This window comes from Larus michahellis, chromosome 6 (genome assembly GCF_964199755.1).
Source record: "Larus michahellis chromosome 6, bLarMic1.1, whole genome shotgun sequence".
Lineage (NCBI taxonomy): Eukaryota > Metazoa > Chordata > Aves > Charadriiformes > Laridae > Larus > Larus michahellis.
In genome coordinates, this window is record NC_133901.1 from 49,981,300 (window position 1) to 49,995,288 (window position 13,989).

At 46.9% G+C, this 13,989-nt stretch overlaps 1 protein-coding gene across 4 annotated transcripts in view; it reads left to right on the top strand.

Moving 5' to 3' along the window:
* Positions 1-4,126: 4,126 nt before the first annotated feature.
* Positions 4,127-13,989, top strand: part of NDST2 (N-deacetylase and N-sulfotransferase 2) — a 138,672-nt gene continuing 128,809 nt past the window's right edge. For all 4 annotated transcript variants that reach the window (XM_074592983.1, XM_074592981.1, XM_074592987.1 and 1 more), the window contains exon 1: positions 4,127-4,406. The gene's annotated coding sequence lies outside the window, so the exon portion shown is untranslated. The remainder of the gene's footprint in view (positions 4,407-13,989) is intronic.

A 13,989-nucleotide genomic window follows, 5' to 3' on the forward strand; every position in this document is an offset into this window, starting at 1 on the left:
GATTTCCCATTTCTTAGTAGCTCTGTTAATCAGCACAATAGTCGGACTAATGCTTATGTCAAGAATATTTATGTAGCATATATATGGGGCCTTTCAGAGGGTTCCCGTGTATGTGTGTAATTTAAGTACATTTAAAAAAGGTGAATGGTGTTCCATTTTAGCTGTACTGTATGTGCCTTTACCACTTGCAGGTCCTCTATTAGTCTTGGGCTGGGGCACTGAAAAAATGTACCTATGGGATAGACTGTGCTCCAGGAGGGGTGCCTGTCTTATGTTTTAGCTGACAGCGGGGATCAGAAATGCTACTTATCTGCAATGTGATAGCTCCAGTATTGAGCTATCAACCAGGGATATTCTCAGAAATTTACTTTGTAGTATGCTGTATCTGATTAAAATCTGCTTTTCGTGTTGGATGGTATTTTGCCATCTTCCTTCCTAAGAGAAATGTCTGAGTATGGTTTTCTAAGTTCCGTCCCTCTCTCCCAATATGTGCCTGTGCAGGCTTGTACATCTAGGTTGATTGCTCTATGGGAGACCTGTGATTGATGGTGGCTTTTATTTGTGCCCAAATCAGATTTCCCTTTAAAGTAGGATTGGTGTGCTCTCACTTGCTGGGCTAGCAGCACAAAGTCTGGGAGGGCGCTTTTATGCTGTAGTATGTGTGACAGGTGGGGAGAAGCACGAGCAGAACTGGACCTTGAGTGTTGATATCCTTTCCGTTTTGTTATGAAAACCATTACCTTTTACTTATGTGTAACTGATAACACAGACAAATGAACAGAGCATCTGACTAGCAGTTGTGAGATTTGCAGTCTGTTTCTAGTTTTGCTAGGGCTCTGCGGAGCAACTGCAGACAAGCCACTTGTGTACTCTCTGCTTCAGCTTTCCCGTCTGTCCATGCAGATAACGAGACTGACCTCTGTAGAAACCACTGGAAGAGGCTGATGAACGGTGACGCAGAGCAGCTGGGTGGTATTGCTGCTGCACATCACAGGTGGTGTTTTTCCCCGCCCCCTGAGAATTTGAAAGGTTTGGGACTGGAGACTAATGCACCTGGAATGCTTGTTTATTTGGGTTTGGTATAAATTTATTTCAGAGTTGGGAAAGGTGGTCCTTGGGGGCTCTTAAAGTGGCTTGAGTGGAGGGTTATGAATTTTTCCCTTGAGATCTTTAGTGCCTGAGATCTCCTCACCTGCAGGAAAGCCTTGCCTGCCGGTAAGGAATAGGAATTTGCTGCTGAATAGTATCATGAAGAATTTTAATCAAGCAATTTCCTTTATACTTAGCAAGTTTTAGAAAACAAAAATGCATATGCTCGTGGGTTTTAAGACAACCTGGCCACAGTGGAACGATGCAAAACCAATTAGGTCAAAAAAGTCTCAGTCTGAAAGTTCCATACACCACAGCGGGGTCCTCTAAAGCACAGGTGGATGGGGTGAGAGGGAAAGCTTGTTGCCTCTCATCTGTGACAATTTAGATAATTTTGCTCCCCATAATTACCTATGAATGATGGGCAGGACGACATTTATTCACAGAAAACCTTTTGTGTTAATCCATCCTACCACAATGTATTGGCAGAGTTGGAATTTGGCTCGTTCTTGTTGGGATGACGTACTCTCTCATCACGACTTATTTCTCCTGCATGGTTCTGTGGAGAAGTGTAGTGTTCATGCCAACGGAGGATAGACTGCAAAAATGGCATCAATGCTGTGCTTCAGAGGCCTCCTTTACATTGGAACATCCTATAGGTTGTATCTGTAGCTATAGCAGTGCTGCTGCTGTATGGTTGTTCCTGTTCCAGAAAGCTATTATTTATTTGGTTGTTTCTTACTACATGTTTAGAAGTTCAAAATAAACTGAAAAAAAGTACTTGTGCAAGAAGGATATGTTCTGCTCGTGTCATTTGAAATTCATTGCTTTGGATTTACAGTATTTTTCTTGTATAAAAAAGGCCCAAATTCTGAAATAGTCTTAAATGGTTTTAAGAATTGTGAACAGATTTCAGCTTTGTTCATTCCAAAATAGTATTAATGATGAAATTATTTTAAATATCATGTGAGCAAGTTTAAAGACCTTCTAATCTGTTACTATATCAGTAAAAATCTTCCATATCTATTGGAAATACTTCATTGAGCTTCCACATAAGCAGTAACATGTTTAATCTCTTATACAGCATTATACTTTGACCTTCCCTTTCGAAAAAAACAGGCTTCCTGACTCATTAAAACATAAATAGGAGTGGGCAAATAGAAATATTCATTGTAACTCATTTTTTTACTTGAATATCCAGGGAAGGATTGTTGGTTTGTTTATGTAAGCTTAGGAAGGAGAAAAAGGTGCTTCAGAGAAATGCAATGTTAGCAGGGACAGCACGTGCTAAGTGCAATAGGCACAGAGCAATGCGATAGCCTGGAAGGTGGTAAGGGAGTAATGAAGCCAAGCACTTGGAGAGGTTTGGAGTGTGAGGAGGCTGGTGTGGGGAAGAGAGCGGAGATGCAAGGTGGAATTAAAGGGGTCTTGTAAGTGGATAGAGAAAGCTACATACGAGGTAGCTGGAAAGACAAAGATGGCAGAGGGGTTGGGAGTTGTGGTGAAATGAGAGGGAGGTGAATTCTGCTCTGGTAGAGGGAGGAGGAGGTTGCAGAGATGGAATATATTTTGGGGTGGTTTCTTCCACTGCACACTTAAATGGAATTTTAAGCTAGTATTGTTGTACGTGTACTATAGCGTACAAAGTACGCTCCTGTCAATGATTCCCCTCCTTCAGTGTAACTGAGATTGGTTGGACTGGGGGAGAGAGGGGAACTAGCAAAACACTTTGTATCAGAATATCAAACTGTGGTTTGAAACAGTAAATCCAGTTTCACAGAATGTAGTACTGGATCATAAATGCTACAAGCACATGACACGGTGCTGAACTGCTGCGGATTCCCTCAGCTGGCTCAGACCTGCTCAGCTGTTTTGGAAAGTGCAACGTCTGTGGTAGATGGGGTCTCACCTGCTGCTGCCACGCTAGCGACGGGATGGCTGCAGGCAGGGGGACGGCATGTCATCTGATGTAAGCACTTTGGTACGTGTTTGGGTTAATTCAACAGAAATGCAATCACGTGTTCAAATACATGCTGCTGGGTATTTTGGCAGTGCGAGGTCCCGGTGTGATGAGATGATGGGACGGCAGCCTCGGTGCAGGTGGTGGGAGCAGCTGCCTCGTCGGCCTCTGCTGGGGTGTGGGTGCTGTCGGCCAGAAGCAGAACAGGCTTTTGAGCCCTGCTAAGACATGATTGCTCATTGCTTTGTCTGCTCTACTTTGGTTGGTTCATTCACCTGCTAACTCTGGCTTACAGAAGCATGGTCAGTGCTTCAGATACAAGTTGATTAGCAGAAGCTGAAAAGCCCTGTATAAATGTGTCTGAAAGCAGTGACTTTCAAGCTTTTCCAACTTGTCAATAGAGGAACAGGTCCCTGTACAACAAATTTACCTCTTATGTTGCTTTCTTGAGGGCTTTCTGGGAGTGATCTGCAGGGCCGCGGCACTTCTCAGACAGCAGGATGGGAAGCAGCCTGAGGCCTCGTTCCCCGAGCACCAGCTTTCCCTTCGCTTGCTCCTCTTCTGCCCCCAGACAGTTCTGCCTCTTTTGACCCCTCCAGGTCCTACGTGTGCCAAACCATGATCACTTTTCGCTCCTCTGCAGCGTGGCGGGTGCTTCCGAAGCAGGACCGTGGTATCCGCACTCCCAAGCTGCCGTCCACTTCTCCATCCTCTGCTGAGGAGGGATGCTCCTGTGATGTGGCTCTACATCCCCTTCTGGCTTCCTACTACAATTTTCTCTTTCTAAGTCGGAAATGGCACGGTGGGGGGGTGTTTTTATCGGGGAATGGGGGGGGGTTTGCTACCACCAGCGCTGTCTGTCCCCACCTAACGCTGTTCTGGGCATCTCACACCTTCCGCCCGCACCGATACCCGTCCCGCCGGGCTTCCCTCCTGCGAAACCGCGGCCGCCCTCACGGGGGGGGGAGGTGTTGTGTGATGTGGTGCGTGTGTAAACCCGCCGCAACGTGTTTCGGTAACGGCGTGCAGCGACGTCCTGTCCTGGACAGGAGCTCCCGGCCCTGAGCCGCCACCCCTGTCCTCCCCGCGGGGTCCCGCTCCCGCCGCACCGCGGGGGCCCGGCCTGGCGGTGGCCGGAGGGCGGGGCCTGCCGCCCCTCCCGCGCGGAAGATGGCGGCCGGGCGGCGCGGCGGCGGCTCCCCCAGCGGCCGGAGGGACGCCCAGCGGCCGGGAGCCGGCGGGCCGCGGCCGGCCTGAGAGCTCCCCGCCGCGCTGGAGGACGCCCGTCCGCCCGCCCGTTCTCCGGGAGCCGTGCCCTGCCCACGCCAGCCCGCCCGGCCGGGCCTCCCTGCGGCAGGTGAGGTGGAGGAGAAGAAGGAGGAGGAGGGCGGCGAGGTGGCGGCGGCCCGGCCCGGCCCGGCCCGGCTCGGCTCGGCTCGGCTCGGGGGGCGGTGGGGGAGGGCGAGCGGCGCTGGCGGGGCTGGGGGAAGTTGTGTGCCGGCCGGGGGACGGCGGCCCCGGGCGGAGAGGGGGGATCTGTGAGGAGCCGCCGCGGGGGCCGAGCTGGGGCCGGCGGCGAGGAGGGCGCTGCCCCCCAGCCCTGAGGCGCGGCGCCAGCCGCCCCGCAGCCACCTGTGCGGCCGGGGGGAACCCGGCCCCGTCTCCCGCCACGGCGGCGCCCGGGGCCGGAGGTTTCTCAGCTCTGCCCGGCTGCCGTGGGGTGGGCGCCGAGCCGCCAACACGCGGTGCGGAGCAGCAGCTCCTTCCCCAGGGCAGCCGCCCTTCGCAGCCCACTCTTCGCCGGCCGGGAGCACGGGGCCGCGCTCCGGCTTTGTTTGTGGGTGGCGAACGGCGGGGTGGCTCGGTACGGTCTCGGCCGCCGCTGAAGAAGTCGGGAGGCAGCGGGGCGAACGATGCCCGCACCCCGCCGTGCGGCCGCGGCCAGACCGTGCGCGGCGCAGGCTCCGCTCGGGGCTGCCGTTCGGCGGAGGCCGGCGGCGGGCACGGTGGTGGTAACGCGGCGGCACAACGAAAACGGTGTTACGTAGGAAAAGCTGGTGGAACTAAGGCATCCTTCCTATAGTATATCCCATCCTTTTGGTTGCTAAAACGTATTTGCAGTGATAAATAAAGCGCGAGACGCCCCTGTTTGCTTGTGGACGAGTGAATAAACTCTGTGTTGCCCGAATTAGAAGCGGGCAGATGTCATATATCTGAATTTAACCACAAGTTACACTACTCCACACTGGGATTCTTTGTGACCAATTTGCCAAAGAAGTATTCAGAGTTGCTAATTGTACGTGCATTTCTCATTAAGAAATGTAACCCTGCCCTTTGTGGCAAAGAGATAAACTAGAAACTTCTGATGAATTTTTCAGGTTACATGCAGTCAACTCAATTATCTACAATAACTGGACTGTGAAGTTTTGGATGATGGAAGAATCTAGGTAGCACCGGTACGGTTGAACATCTTGTGTACAAAAAACACCCTGAGAGCCAGATATAATTACAAGCGCAGCATCAGCCCCAAGAGTTTATCGGGCTGGGTGCCCGCACGTGCTCGCGTTCTGCATCTGCACCAGTGAGCGGTCCCAGAGCCAAGCCTGGTAGAACTGCTCCACGGAGACACCTGAGGTGCTCCATCTGCGGTGGGTTTGGGTGGTGTTTCTCCACTGGGCTTCTCAGTGGAGCCGTTTTCATGGCACTGGGATTGTCAGATTTGATTTAGAAAGGCTTTTTTAGTTTGTACTTGATGCCGCACAAAAGTGATTGTGCTGTGTTAAGAGCTAGGCTGGTTCCAAAGGCGGCCCGACTCCGCTAGACCAGATCTGAGCCAGTGGAAAAACTCTGTGTTCAAATCTGGCAACAAACATAAAATGTTCTAAAACTTTTCCACTGTCAGCAACTGTGAACATATACATATCTCTTAAGGCTGTTGTCTTCTATGCTTACTGTTTTCTTTTAAAAATTTTCTTCCTCGTCCCAAATTCCTCTTTTTGTTCTTTCTTCCCTTTTAGTTTTTGCTCTTCCTTAAGTCCATGATACTATTTTCTGTGCTACTGCTTCTCGAACATGGTTTCCTAACGTGTCTTTTCTTCCTCTGTTTTGATGCGTTTTTCAGCCCTTGTGAAACTGCTTTTTTTGTATGTGAATATGATTTTGAACTAGGATGTATTAGAAACGTCAAAAAGCAGTGAAAATGAGCTGCAGAGCAAGGACACGGAGCAGAAGCAGTGGTACATCTGTCCACATCAAATTTTTCACTCCAATCACAGAAAGGACTTTTGCTCTTCATACGGGTTCTCAGCTGTGGTGGCAGAGCGAAGATCAGGGGCCAGTCCTGCCCTCCGGTATCACTGACCGTGAGGAGAGAGGCGGTCTGGGGTATCTGGCAGCAAAACGGAGATTGTGATATAGAAAAAACTGAGAATCACTATTTTAAGGCGTGGAATAATACCTGCGAGTGTTTATCGGGACATGAGCATGCACGCTGGCAAGCTGCCTGGTTTTCAGCAGTATCCAGTAGTTGCAGTGATGGTGCTATCTGCTGTGTGGTTTTTCTGTGAGGCTTGTTTTACCATTGCGATGCCTAACCTTCAGTCTGATCTGCATCAGAATTCATGTAGGTGAGCTGATAAAAAAAGCCCGAGTCTAGTTTTGTATTAGCATTTATAATTCCATGATTTCTTTAAAAAAAAGAAAAGGGGGGTGGGGTGGGAGGGAGAATACCCAAATGCAGATGAGGCCTCGGTGTGTCCTGAACCACAGCATATCTCCTCATCACTGAGCCGTGTTTCAGAGGTTTGAATGCCTATCTCATATCTCTCTGTGGTGTATCTGGAATATGCGGTGATTCTCTGAGCAGAGCTGCATAGATAAGATAATCCGTTTCATTTTAATTGGCAGAGTTGTTTACACATGATCTCTCGCTCGTTTGCCTCTTTTAAAGGAATGCGTATCCATCCCTGATTACAGCTCAGGTCAAAATCCCTCAGCACTTGTAGCAAATCTCTTTTAATTGGTCTCATTTAGCTCTCATAAGGTTGTGTTTTAATTCTCTCCCTTCCGAATCCTTTTCCCTAGTCTGTAATGTAATTTATTACAGGATATTTTATAGACAAGGGAACAGCCTCTGGCTGTCAGCAACCTTTGCAGTGTATCAGATTTCCAGCTCAACAGGCAGCTGCAGTGGAGTTGGTGGGTGTCAGGCAGCGATGCTGCAGCAGTAGCACACGAGCAGTCTGCGGTGGCAGAGCCGGGCACCAGTGCCGGGTCTGTCCTGGATTCTGGAAATAATTGGGGTGAATGCCCCTGTTTGCTGTCTCTGCTTCTCTAGCCTTTTCGTAGCCCTCGCTGATGCAAGGGTCTTTGAGTTCAGTTTTTTCCCTCTCTAGCTGTCTTTCCAGGCTCCGCAATTGCACGCAAATACAACTAAGTTGCTGTTGTCTGATGACAGGCTTTGAGCAGTGCAGAACTGGTAGAAGGCTAATGCTGGGAGCGTATTTTTAGAAGGCCCAGAGCAACATTATCCGTCTTTGTGAAATTCACTGTGACTTTCCTGAACGCAGTTGCTTTGGCTGATTGAACGGAATGCGAAGAGGTGAAGCTCCACGTTTCCTTATGCCTGCACCGAGGCGCTTCACCTCTGGCCTGTAGCAGCACATTCGGCAGGCACAGCACGCCTGGTCCTGGGCGCTCTCACATCAGCTCTGGAAGTCTCAAAGGCTGGGGGATGTGGGGGATTTTTGGGTTGGTTTGTGGTTTTTTTTTTGTCCCTGCTCTGCTCCTGCCCTTATGCTGGCAGTTTTCCCACTGAGGCAAAATCAGAAGGGAATAAGCGCCTCTGCTTCCACCGCGGGAGTTTTGATGCCGGGCTGTGTGGTGCAGCAGTGAAGGTACAGTCAGACTTTCTGCTTTGCTGATCCTGCTCCAGAGGCAGGAATCTCCAGCAGAGCTGTGGAGCACAGTTGTGTCTTAAATCGCCACTGAAAGATTTACTGGAGTACATACATCAGAGCCCTAACTGTTCTTTCTGCATAGCAATATTTGAAGGTCTCAGGCCTCTGGCAATTGCTGTTTGGGGACTGCTTTTCAATATAGACCCATATCCTGAAAGGAAATGATATAGATCGCTAGACTCAATCCATATGTGCCTTATTAAAAATGGAGTAGAAATCTCTAGACGTGAATGATGAATTAATCTTCTGCACAAGGAAGGTATCCTCCATTACGTTCTTGCCTGCTGTAATGTTTTTAGTAACTAACTGATCTAGCAGTGAACGTGAGGGGGTTGATAAGATTGTAAAATGCAGTTTGGACCTTCTCAAAATATTTGTGGCATATACTGGGCAATGTCACAAGATCTGTTTTCACAGAAGTGGGAATTGGTGTTTGCTTGTTTTTCAAAGCTGCTCAAACTCTCCAAACAGGGAGAGGGATGGTCACGGTCTATCTCTATATAGACTCAGCCTGCTTTTGAATTTGTTGAGTAAAATGAATAGTGCAAAATAAGTAAGGACAGCTTCACACAGCACTTCCTTATGTACTAACACCACCAATAGGATGTTCAAAAATACCTGTCTCTTCCAGATGTGTTTGTAGCTGTACGTAACCAAAGCTGTTCTTCCTGCTGGGGCTGCAGACATTGAATATCAACAGTGTTTGCAGCTGCTCTCCAGCTGAAGCGTTAACACCTTAACTCGGCCTAAAATACAGCACATTTTCTTTCCATGAAGTGAATTTAATATTCATCATTAAATACAAATTAAGCATTAAAACTAACAGCGATTAGAGACCAACGTTCATTGTCTTTTTCCAGGAACAAAGGAGGGTGAAAAGGAGAGGCACATTTTGTCCTCTGCTCAGTGCACGGGGCTTGTGCAGGTCCTAACACTGGTCCCCGTGCTCTGTGTGTGTGTGTCACGCCGCAGTTACCATCTTCAGCGCTTTGGCGCATGTTTTGAGTGTGGGATGGGAATGAGGGAGTGTGATCTAGGGTTTTGGTGGGATCTGAGTAGAGCTGTACTGCACTAGTCTGATCTGTTTTCTCCCTGCACTGCAGTGCAAAATTCTGAATTCCTATTTTTTTTTTCCCATTGGAAGTGTCTGCATTAGTGGAATATATTGTCTTGGGCATTCCTTGTAAAGCAAGAGACAGCAGAGTCTGTCCCCTCCTCTCCTACCTTCTCCTCCTGGTGCTGTATCTCACACGAGGAGACGAGGGCTCGCAGGTACCTCCTCAGGGAGGAAGGGTTTCCACAATGGGGGAGAGAGTAGGACATGAAACTGCATGTGTTAAATGACATGCCAACAAGTCATAGCCCTCTCTGAGGCTTGGGATCGCTGCGGCTTTTATTTATTGATGCGTGTTTTTCCTCTGTATTCAGCAGTTCCCTTGGAAGCTGGGTTGGCATAGCTGATGCAACAAGGAAGGAGGAAAGAGGGACAGCAAAATGACAATTTTATCCCTTCTTAATCTCTTTTTGCAGTTCTGGTCTGCCATCTGGTCAGTCTCTTTGAAAGCGCGCAACCCCTGTATCCTGCCCTTTCTTCTCCATTTGTTTCTCATCTCCTACATCCTTCATTTCTGCATCAGAAACTCTCCAAGAATCCAGTGTTCCTCTGAGTGGTTCATGTTGGGAGGCTTCCATGTTAGGACCATTAGATGATACGATGGAACAACTTGTTTTTCTTTGATCATGTTTAGTCTTACGTTTCCAGATGATTCCATTAGCCTGATATTTTATTGGTCTTTCAGCTTGTCTCTAATTAATGCTAATTTGCTTGGCAGTACTTCTGAAGTAAAATCAGAGCTTGTGTGTGGATTTTTAGAGCTCTTCAACAGATCTTAACTCTTAAATTTTCAATCGCTTTGGTATAAATTCCTTAAAGGAAACAGTGGGATGACAGGCTTTAGCTGTGATAGATTTCAAGTAGTAGAGATCAATTTAGAAAAGAAGTGAAACTTGAGATTTGCTTGAGAAAGGTTAGAAGAACCCTGGAACATTTTATAAATGTCTATTTTTGTCTTAAGAGCCTCTTAGTGAACGGTTTTGCATTCGCTCTCTACTCTCTAGTCCTACCCAGTGCTTTAAAGTGCGTGGGAAACTTCGTGCCAGAAAGGACTTTTAAAATAGTCAGTTCGGTCAGCTCGTGGATGATGAGAGTTGAACTCATCTGACTGCGCATGAAGATCTACAACAGAAGTGTCCACATCTGAGCTACATGCTACAAGTTCCCTTTATATTAAGGGTGTGTTAGGGCGCAATTTATTTCACTCTAAAGCAGATGTCCATATTTTGTGAGGTGAATCGCATTCTGGAAGTTCTTTTTTGTCTTTCCACTGAGTATAATGAAAACTGAGGATGTTAGTCCAGATGTAGAAAATGTCAGCAGGAGAGGTACCTAAGCAGAAGGTAAGTTGAATACTTCCCAGAGTAAAGTTAACTTGCTCCTAATCCTGGATTGCTTTCACTGTAGCATTTTTAATACTTTCACTGATAAATGATTTACATAAATGTGTCTCTTCTAATCTTAACTGCCTTTCCCACATTTAGAGCACTTTTTCTCTAGATATTTATTATTATTTTTTTTTAGCTAATGCTGATGCGGTGATTCTATGCCACTGACACTTTATTCTGAAAGCTTTTGCAAATGCTCAACGTTATGGCGCGCTTTGCAACTGTTGATTGTCTCTTTGCCCTTGCCTCTGTGGTTAAGTTGTTCACCAGCCAGCGTTCCCCTGTATCTGATAACCAGGACCTTACTGTGGTCCTGGCCAGCCATGCCTGTCCCAGAGAAGTCAGAGCAGGTCATGAGAAGGTCTTCGTTAGATTCAGAACCTTAACTGCTGAGATTATAGTTGGCTCTGGAAGCAAGCTGAATGTCAAAATGTCAGGTAGTGGCCTACGTGATTTTTTTTCTGTAAAGAGACAGGCTTCTCTCCTGCACAGTCTGCGTTTTGCACTGCTGGAAGGTTTGACTTCCAGCAGTTTTTGACACTGCTGGAAGTTTTGAACGAAGGGTGAGGTCAGGCTTGGAGTGGCCCAACACAGTGCCACATTATGTTTCTATCCCTGCTTGAGATAAATAATGTAATTTCACAGCAAGTTGAATACCTCTTAATATTTGATGGCCTGAGGTGAACGAGGAGCACAGTAAGAGTGGGAACTCTGTGTAATCTAATTCAAGGTAGAAATTTTCAGTGGAGAAAAGGTTGGTGTCTTTGCTGACTCCTTAAATTGCTGTCCTCTTCCATCTATCATCACCTGTGTCTTGCTTGTGTTTCTCTTCTGGGGATGACCTGCGTGTGGGTCTGTTTCAAATGTAGAGGCATCTTTGAAGTGGCATCGTTTGTCTCAACTGCAGAGCTACAAAACTGAAATCACTGGCACCTTGCTGTTGGTGAACTGCTTGTCCTTCCAGTTACCAAGGGCTGCAGAGATACTAAAAAGAGCAGGCAGAAACTAGTGTAGATGTTGCATCGATCAACGCAGAGAGGCCGTGCGTGAGGACTGCTGCAGCTCCCTGTTTCATCAGCTGTGTGAACTGCCTTTCAGGAGAATGACGTGAGCTATCACAATGTCGAATCTGTCTTTTCAGTGGGATAAAGTGGGATCCTGGCCCAGTCCGGCAGCCCTGAAGAGGCAGATTCATTTCAGCATTGAAGCCTGGCATAAATTGCTAGTCTCCATGTCTAATGCATTGTCCAGAACACCTCTGAAACATCAAGCTTCCCCCAGCCCCTCCCATTTCAGTTGCAAATAATGTGTTTTGTTACTTGTAATTTCATTGGTTTTATTCATTTTTAATTAAATGTTCTGGATTCAGTCAGTGATACTTCAGCTGAAACTGCGTGTGCTTTACTTTTGGCTGAGTCATAATCATCTTCCTCATAAGCAGAGATCTGTCACTGTCTCCTGATTTAGTTTTGTCTGCAGGCTTTCATCCATATCCTTCCTTTATGTTCCTGCTTCAGATCTGGCCACTTGTATCAAAGCGTGATGTGAATAAGCCTACTTCCCTCAGTCAAGGCTACCACGAGAACGTGCTGTTATCATGTGTTAGCATCTGTAGTTTAGTATCGTGTAACCCTGCGTGGAACAGGGTATGTTTCCATGGCCCAAGTCCACGTAAACATATAAACACAGGGCTTTCTGCAGGAAAACTTGCTTTGCCTCAAACAAAATATTGATGTTTGCCTTCCCCAGTGTTACTTTTAAATACAAATTCCTCATGAACCACACGTGACGGTACAGTGCCTGTGGAAGCAGGCAGAGCTTGGAAGTCTCTTTCGGTCTTGCGTCGCATATGTGGGCAGGTTAAGAACAAGCTAGTGTTCAGGGGTTGTCCTAATTGCAGTTGGTGTTGAGTATAATGTTTCTCTGAGGTTGTTACAGTTAACTCTCTGGCATGTTGTCCAGCTATTGTATAATTATCTTACTTACGGGTCTGTCCTAGCTTTTTCCATTGCTAAATGAAAGCAGGGTGAAGATGCCCTTTGAACGTGCTCCTCGCGGTTTGCATTTAAGCTGGTGCTACCACTAAGAAAAGGAATCCAGTCCTATACTGACCCTTCTCAATATTGGCACAACCGCTCTGCAAGCAGGATCAGGAAACTGAGGTGGAAATTAAAATAAACAGAACAAAACAGCCCTTCTTTTTTGCTATGTTACCTTTCTCCAGGAGATAAAAAGTTACTTTTCAGTTGATCAGTAAGAAACCCAGTCAGGCCCAAATGCTTTTGTATTGGCACACCACAGAGTGCCCTGGGGACAGGATGAATTGATGAGATGCCAGGACTGCTCTCTTTGGAGAAGAGGAGAGGTGTGAGCACCTAAATATATGCCAGATGATCACCTTAAAAGACAGTTTCAGATAGTGTTAGCTGAAGAAGAGTGTTACGCTACTTCTCTTTGCATCAGTCCAGCAAAATTTTTAGATGTCAAATTCACCTAGGTTAGATTTAACTAGCAGTGGTCATGACAAAGTCCAAAAGGATATCGGAAACAGGCAGCGTGGTAAGAGCTGAGCTGCGTGCCCAGCAGGCTGAGAGACAGTTACTGCAGCCTGTCCTTTTCCACTTTTAATTGGACACTGGGTTAATTTTTATATCGGTGATTTCTTCTGAGGGGAAAGGTTGAAGAAATCATAGCAATGGTTGTTTCTGAAGGAGATGCGTCCAGGGGAAGAGGAAAGCAGTCGTTTTGATCAAGGTGTGGACCAGACCTGAGGTCACAGGTTCTGCACTTTGGTTTTTTGCGTCCTACTCCAGGACCTGCCAGCTTCTCTGATGAGCAGTGCTGCATTATCTTTATGTTCCTGTGCAATTTACCAGAAAGACATGACATATTATCTCAGAAAACTAGTTATGTTTCTATAGAATGGTTCTTGACTTTGGTTTTTTACATACCTTGTAAAAAAAAAAGGGGGGGTGGGTGGGAAGAGGTGTTTCTGTGTTTTCTTCAACATCTTTTCCTAGCAACCTGCCACTGATAGTCTGACCCGTGATACTATTCTGGACAGATCTTTAGGGATTGAAATTGTTGTGAGTGTTCGGGCCCCTTCCTCTTCCTGCAATTATATCTTCCTGAAATGCATCCTGTGCAAGGGTGAAGATCAACAAGAGGCTACGCTGAAAGACTAAACAGTGGAAACTGATACAGTGTCTGCACTAGAAGCAAGGCTGTTCTTGAAGGATATGTCTGTAACATCTCTATTGAGTAGTTTTAAAAATGAGCAAACTTTTAAAAATAAATAAACACAGACAAACACCTCTTCATACAGCTGTAGGGTGTAAACCACAAATGCAAGACTTTTTTTTTTTTTTTTTTTTTTTTTCCCCCCTGTCGTTAGGCTCCATCTGGAGAAAGCATTAGGTAGGGATGCAGAGATTGTTTGGTCTTCATGGGCTAGTGATTTAAAAACCTCATGCTTGCTCT